Raw genomic sequence first — 7,635 nt, forward strand, 5'->3', positions numbered from 1 at the left:
AGCATTAGTGAGGTAATTGGGGTCTGAGGAGAGGCCCCAAGAAGGATATCACGGCTCCTGTGAGGAAGAGCAGGAAGGTTTGCCACAGCCCCGGCCTCATCCAAGCTTCTGACCACAGCCAACAGGGAAGAGGATGTCCCTGAGAGCCAGGCACCTGCAGGTGCCCCTGGCTGCTCTGGAGCCCATGTGATGTGCAGGGCCCCCGCATCTCCCTGGCCGGCAGATCTCGCCATCCTCAGGGATCTGCTGTGACCTTTTGGCGAGTGCCAGGAGCTGGTAGCTTTTGATCTGACTTGCTCAAATGATGATGTCAAGGTCAGTGAGATTTGGGGCTCCTGGACACGTCCCATGTCACATCAGTTCCTGTGGTGTACTTGGCTGTAATTTAGCCCAGTTTAATTGGTCCTTAAATTAGCCACAAATGGAACAGCACTGCAGCTGCGGCTGTGTTCGAAAATATATAAAATTACAGCACAGTAAAACATTTTCACATTTCATTAGTGTGTCTTAATGGGAAGTGTCTGCTCCCCAAACTCTCCGTTTGTTCTCCGGAGCAGTAAAAGTTTATGCATTAGCAGTTGTGCTGCCCATTAATGTTGCAAAATTCTCCGCATGTTTTGCAGGGGCAGTGCTGCTCCACAGGGACAGGATGGAAGCCTTTAGGGGACTGGGTGCTCTTCTGAGGCACCTGTAAGTGGCTGGTGGGAGGAGCTGAGCAGGGAGCATCCTGCACCCCAGGAGGAGCACAAGAGCCCCTTTCCTGGGATGGTGCTGCCTGTCCCCCGGCTTTATCAAAGCTCCAGCTTTCTCACAAGCAGGGTAATGCCTCCAATCCAAATCGTGATGCTTTTTCAGACGAAGCAGATTTTTAGCAGAAGCCTATTTAACGCTTAGGCTGATGCCCTCAAGTGCTTTATTTTACAGTATTTTTGTTCCTCTCCATTATAGGTAATAGTCTATAAAAGCTGGAACATGGCACTTTGCTCCCTCCTGCTTCACTCCTCTGCAGCGCAGGCAGCCCTGTGTGACAGAGACCAAGGAGGCAGAACAGGGCTCCTCTGCCCATGGCTACTGCTGCCCCAGTGCAATAATTCAGAGGGTAAAAAAAAAAAAGCCAGAGAAAAAACCTCAATGAGATGTGATTGCACAGAGTCAAACTGCTCATCCCATCAATGTACCCAGGCAGGTTTGCTTAAATAGCTTTGGGTTTGTGGCCAGCTCTGTTTCTTGGGCAACATCTTCCCCATCCCTGGCAGGCTTGGGATGGAGAGCTCTTGGTGTGAAATGAGTTTTAAGGTCTGAGTGCAAACTGAAAGGGTGGCGATTGTGTCTTGTCCCTCTCCCACCTCGTCCAGATCTCAGGTCCCCTAGGGAGATGGGCTCTTGGAGCTAGGGTGGCCTAGGAAAGGTGAGCGGAGCTGAGCCTGGTGGGTTGTTAAAGCTTGAGCACTTTGGGGAAACCAAACCTCCTCGTACCCCTGGTTTGGCTCATGGGTTCAGTGCAGTGAGGTGCAGCCAGGCACGGGGAGGTGCTGGGGGAGGAGGGGGCAGGTGCTGGCACTGGGACCTGGAGGGAGCTGGGAATGGGAACATGCCAGTGCCAGCTTGGACATGCATCCTGGGTCTGACCTGTCCCACCATTCCCAAGCTGGAGGTAAAAGCCCGATGCCTTCCAGCTCTGCAGCCCAAACCTGTGTTGAGCATCCCCAAACACCCCCTCCAGCCAGACCCTGAACTGGGGGCTGGGATCCAACTGAGCTGCCTCTACTTCGCTACCTAGGAATTACCCCAACAGGCAACTGTTCTACTGGTGTGACTGGAGGCTGCTAATTGCCAGCTGGGGAGGGCAATGAAGAGGAGAGCAGCTCTGCATTTTGACCTGCTCTTCTCTTGGGTGTATCCTCGGGGTGCTGGGACCCTCTGCCTGTGGCCAGGGGCTGCTTGTGGCTGCTGCAGCCCAGCGAGGGGCTTTCCTCCATTTCCTCCTGGGCTGGCAAGCCGGGCCCTGCTTCTCCTGCCCAGACACATGATGCTGAGGGCTCCATCCCACCCCGTTCCCCTCTGTTCCCCTCTGCCAGCTGCATGTGACCTTTCAGCAGTGGCACTTGGAGAGCAGCGGCGACTGTGCAGCTTTGCCGCATGGTCCCCAGGGGCCGGCTCGCTGTGACGGCCACTGCAGCTCAGAGGGGAAAAATTATATTTTCATCTCCATCCCTCCATCCCCCTTCCTGCTCTGGAGCTTTTTTTAGAGCCAAAGGGAAGAAAAGGCCATGGTCTGGCTCCCCTGCCTCCTCTCTGCTCCTGCCCTTTCATTCCCCTCTTTCTGGCAGCTGTAAATGGCTTTGGCTGAGAATGCCCTGTGCCTTTTCATCTTGTGCTGCCTGAGTATTTGGGCTGGGCAGCCTTAGTAGGTGAGTGGGGAGGAAAAAGTGCTTTTGTTGGAGTGGGTGCATGGGCGGGTGAGCTGAGGAGCCCCCTCCTGCCGATGGAGAAGTCAGCTGCCCCCACTGAGGCCGGCACAGAAAGCCAGGCTGGGAGACACCTGGTCCTGCTGCTGCAAACGGCCCTGGGGAGGGAACACAGGGATTCAACGGATCCCTGGTGTCCATGTGGAGATGATGGAGAGGTGTCCTGGGACCGTTGTGAGGCAGTTGGGACCTGTTTGGGGTGTCCTGCATCCTGGGGGTGACACCCTGTGCTGGTCCTGCTTCCATCAGAGTTTTCCATGCCCCAAGCCCACAGGTTTCCCTCCTCCCTCCCCAAGGGCTGCATCGGAATGGAGGGACGTGGGCACCCTCATCCTTTATCAGCTCAAACCAAGGGAGCACAGCTATGTCCCCCCAGAATCAGTCCCCTCCCTCCTCCTCCTTCCCACAGCCCCCTCGCACCATGTCCAGCATCCCAAAGCTTTCGAGCTGGGCGCTGATGGATGTGCCTTGGCACCCGCAGCCTCCACGCTCTTCAAGGAAGGCTGGAGCTCCCCTTCCCAGCCTCTCCCTTATTTATTACCTGGCAAGACATGGGGTAGGGGGATGGAGGGAAGGGACAGGGCAGCCACTGCCACCATCCCACACCCCAGGGGCCAGCACAGCCTTGCAGCTGCCCCTGGCCTGTGGGTGCTCATGGGTTCCCGTGGGTGAAAATGGCTCTTCCATAAACAGAAAAGAAGGACAAAAAAAAGAGACACCTTTGGCAAGTGCCTCATCCTTGGAGGTACCTTGCCATGGGGATGGGCAGAGGGAGAACCCTGGGTCCCAGGCTCTGCCCAGGGCTGTGCAGGCTCTAGGGCCAGCTGAGAGCCTTTCAGTGAGGGAAGAAGAGCCATAAAACACATATTTCCCACCGGAAAGATGATGAACACCCTCTTGCAATGGTTTGACTCTGCAAATTGCATTTACCAAGTTAAAGATGCTCTGGCAATGGCATGGGGCTGCTCAGCCACTGGCCACCCTCCGAGGGCTTTCCCCAGCTCAGCATCAGCTGCTGCTGCTTTGCCACCCCTCGGTCCGCTCCACACCACCTTTCTTAGGGAAAACAGCTTGGATCCAGCCCCACTAAGCACCTCCCAGCCCCTCTGTTGGGGCAGCCCCATGGTCAGACCTCAGCATCCATCTGCATCTGCCATGGCATTTGAACTGGAGCTGTGCAGGTTCACATCTTAGATGCAAATGTTATTTTAAGCAAGGACCCCTTCTTCCTTCTTCTCCTCCTCCTTCTCCCTCCTCCTCCTCCTCCCTGGCCGAAGCAGGAAGACATTGCAGCAGGCAGCCGTGTTGCAGCACGCAGTGGAGAACCCCCCTCCTGCCAGGCAGGGCTGGCTTAGTCAAGGGAGTAATTGGTAGGTGCTTCTGAAGTGCCATGAATAGAGGGCACTCATAGCCTTTGTTTATTGACTCTTGAGTGATAATGAATACTTCCAAAGATAATTATTGATTTTCTGCATTTGTAGTAAACCTGTTTGGCTGGGGAATGGGTGGAGCGGCACTGCGCCAATGCTGCGTGGAGGTGAGAACGGGGCGGTTTGGGCAAAACCAGGCTCTGGCTCTTCCCACTGAGTGCAAGCCAAATAAGAAAAAAAAACCCAAACAAAACAACATTTATAGAAAAATATTTGTGCAGCTCCAGGGCAAACCCAGCTTTCTTCTCTCTACTAGGGGGAACAGATTAAAATTTAATCCTAGTTAAACACATTTTCTCCTTTGCCTCCTCTTGCATACCTCTTGAGCATACACAGCTTTGCCCTCCTGATCACTTCTTCTCTCAGCCCCGGAGCTTGTCCTTCTTGACGGCAGCTGAACACCCACAGCGATGTTCACCCAGAGCAGGGACTGCTCTCTTTTCTCAATCACCCCCAAAATCGAAGTCTGAGGGTGGGAGGGGACAGGGAAATTGGGGTCTTTAAATGTGGGAGAGGATAAAACAGGAGAAGGCAGGGCTGGGGATTCTGAGCATCCCCACCTGCCCCTGAGCCAGGCAGGTCCCTCTCGAGTTCCCCAGAGGGTTTCAGGCACTGAGGAGGGCTTTGCAGGGTGAGGGGGTGCCAGGTGTTCAGTCGTGTGGTGCAGGCTGTTGTAGGGCTGCGGAGCTGGGCACGGCGAGTGGCGAGAGCTTTGTAGCAACCCATGCAGGGTGGGGGAAGCCCAGGCTCAGCTCTTTGTGTCATTTAGAAAAACCCAAAACAAAATCATGGAAGAAGAGCTCTCTAATGATGAGGGTTTTTTTGTTAAAGTTTGGGTTTTGGTTTTGGGGTTTTTTTGCTTTGGAGGAAATTGTGCCGCTATTCCCCAAGTACCTGTTTCTCTTATTCCCATCCCAGGGCTCACTCTCTCTGTTACAGTTTATTGCACCCATTTGGGTGCAAACGTTTGAACCTGGCAGAGTCCCACGTTATCGCTGGGGCTGTAAATAACCCGGGGTGGCATTTATTGCCATGCTCACAGGGTGAATAACCGCCGGCTGTATGCCGCTGGCAGACAGCAGTCTCGAGGGGTAGGCAGTATCTGCTGGGGCTCGGGGGATGCTGTTTTCAGACTACAGTCATGACCACCCCGAGGGCTCGAGGCAGGGAGGGGCAGCGGGGGATGCCTGTGCCCTGTGGTACCATCCCCATGGCTCCTTGCAGGGGCCCCAGCCTGGGTTTGGGGAAGTGTTTGCAATGCCGTGGGCTAATAGATACACTAGAAATGTAAACTCTCATTTCTGCTTATGATATAGTGCTTTTTCTGGGTATCTTGTAATGCTTTTTCAGGCTGTTTATTTATGAGACAATTTATTACAGTGCAGTTATTCTATAGCAGGGAAGTCTATTCCTAGGAGCCTCCGTTAATCGAGCCAATTGCTTAATTGGCTCGCCAATGTCTCCACAAGGTATGCCAGGAGAGAGGCTTCTTGTAATGATCGCAGCCTTCCTCCTGCCCACACGCCACCCGTGCTGCTAATTTAATAGTGCAAACATTTATTATTCCTTTTATTTGGTAGTTAATTTTAGGGCATTTAGAGCTGTTCTAAGATTGCCAGTGGAAGAGGGTGAAATGCCCTGGGGTGCAACAAGGGCCCTGGTTGCAGCTGGGGGTGGTTGGACTCATCCTGCAAAGCCCGCAGGGATGCAGGGGCTGATGCCTTGCAGGGTATTCGGTTAATGAGCCGCAACGAGCAGAGCAAGCGGAGGGCTGAGGCTGCCCGTTTGGGTCATTTGCCAACAAAACAGAGCGAGACCAGGGCACGTGTGTGCTTGTACCTGATCTCTCTTGGAGTTTAATGCGCTCAGAAGGGAAAAAGGCTCCTAACAAATAGGTTGTGTGTCATGGGAATGGCTGGAAGGGCCAGAGGAGGCCCAGGCTTGGATTTGTTTGGGTGCTGAGTGCCTGTCCCTGCCCATCCGTGGGACAAGGGTGATGGGGTGGTTGGCAGCACCCACTCCCACCAGTGGGTAGCTGCCCCGGGGCCGGTGGGTGCCTGCTGCATCTGCTGGGGGTGCTGTCCGTGCCCTCCCCCAGCCGTGCTTTTGCAGCATGGCTGCTCTAGACAACTCAAGCCCCTTTCCCCTGCTCTTTCTGCTCTGCCCTGCTCTTTGCCGGCTGTGACAGTCCCTGGAGGGTCTCTGCTCCGACATCTCTTGCCCGTGGCATGTGCAATGTGTCCTGGGGTAGAGCAGAGTTGCAGCTTGCAGCTGGCCTTTCCCAGCCCCGGCGTGGTGCCCGTTGCCTCTGAGCAGTTTCCCGGGTGGGAGTAGCCTCCCAGCGAGCATCTCTCTGCTGGGCATGAATGTCGTCCTGCCCTATCGGGCTTTTTAGGCAATGTCTGGCAGAGCTGACTGCGTTTCTATAAAGCCCTGCTGGATCTGTGCCCGCTTCCGCTGCCACCGCTTCCCCAGCGCCCGTCTCCAGCCGTTCGCAGCCTCGCAGCACAAAGCCCCAGCGGCCGGCCAGCGTGTGCCGCCCAGGCTCTCACTTTGCAGCTCTCGGGGTGGGGACACAGCTGGGGCCACCTGTCCTGGGGTGCCAGCGGGGCAGAGCCCTGGCACCAGGACCACAAAGCATAAAGGATCAGGGAAGGAGGAGTTCAACAGACAACGCTGTCAGAATGAGCCTTCTGCTAATTTTGTATTTATCGCAAGAAAGCGATTAAGTTTCTCTGTGATTTTTGTTCTTTCTTGGCTCCCACCGCCTATTGTTACTGGCTCCATTATCCCCCCGTTGCTTACATAAATGTATCGTGCTGGTTTCCAAGGCACAATAGAGAGAGTCTCATTCATCCAAGGTCACCAGCTTTTACTTGCGCTTCAAAGCATCTGGTAGAAGAAGCATTTTCTCCTAAAGACATTTTTATTGTACTCGGTGCAGAGGCTAAGGGAAATCACACCACTGCACTTCTGCCGCCCCAGCCTTTCCCTCCCTCTCTCCATGTGCCCAGTCCTGGTGGGTTGAATCCTACCCTGGAAGGTGAGGAATTGTTTTCTGAGCAGGTTGGGACCCACTGCAGGGTTTCCCAGCCTGGCACTGCCCAGCCCCCAAGCTGGGGCCAAGAAGCAGTGTGTGCCATCCCTGTCCCTCCACCAGTCCCTGTTAAATGGGAAGGGATGGGGAGGGGGAAAAAAGAGGAGGTTTCTTCCAAAATCTCATGTGTGTAGGAGTCCTGGTATGAACCAGTTACAGAGAGGTCCACCATGGCCTCCTGCTGCTTTCTGCCTCAGCCATCTGAGCTGGTGGCTCTAGGCTCTCCCGCTTTCCTCACCTGTGGCTGGTAACCCGTTGGGAGTGGGCAAACACAGCCTGTGTTGGGGGACAGGGACTTGGGGGTGGCCAGGCTGGTGCTCTGCCCTGGAGACTTTGTCCCCCACAAAGGGCGAGGCGTGGGGGTGCCCACGGTCCGGCAGCTGGAGGTGGTTCCTCGGCTGGGGAAGGCAGTGCTGGGGACGGAGAAGACGCCGGGGTGGAGATGGGTCTGTGAGGGCGACAAACCTGCCTGGAGGGTGGGAACCCCCCAGAGCCTCTGGTCCACGGTGACCAGCGGGGCAGTCCCCGGTTTCCCCAGGGAGAGGAGTGGACCCGGCCCAAGAGGGGCCACCGGCTCTCCCCGGAGCTGCTCCCCGGCAGCCGGGGCAGTACCGGGGCGGTCCCAGCCCCCGGGCGGCCG

The sequence above is a fragment of the Athene cunicularia genome, assembly GCF_003259725.1.
Source record: "Athene cunicularia isolate RWA chromosome 15 unlocalized genomic scaffold, athCun1 chr15_part1, whole genome shotgun sequence".
Taxonomy (NCBI): Eukaryota; Metazoa; Chordata; class Aves; order Strigiformes; family Strigidae; genus Athene; species Athene cunicularia.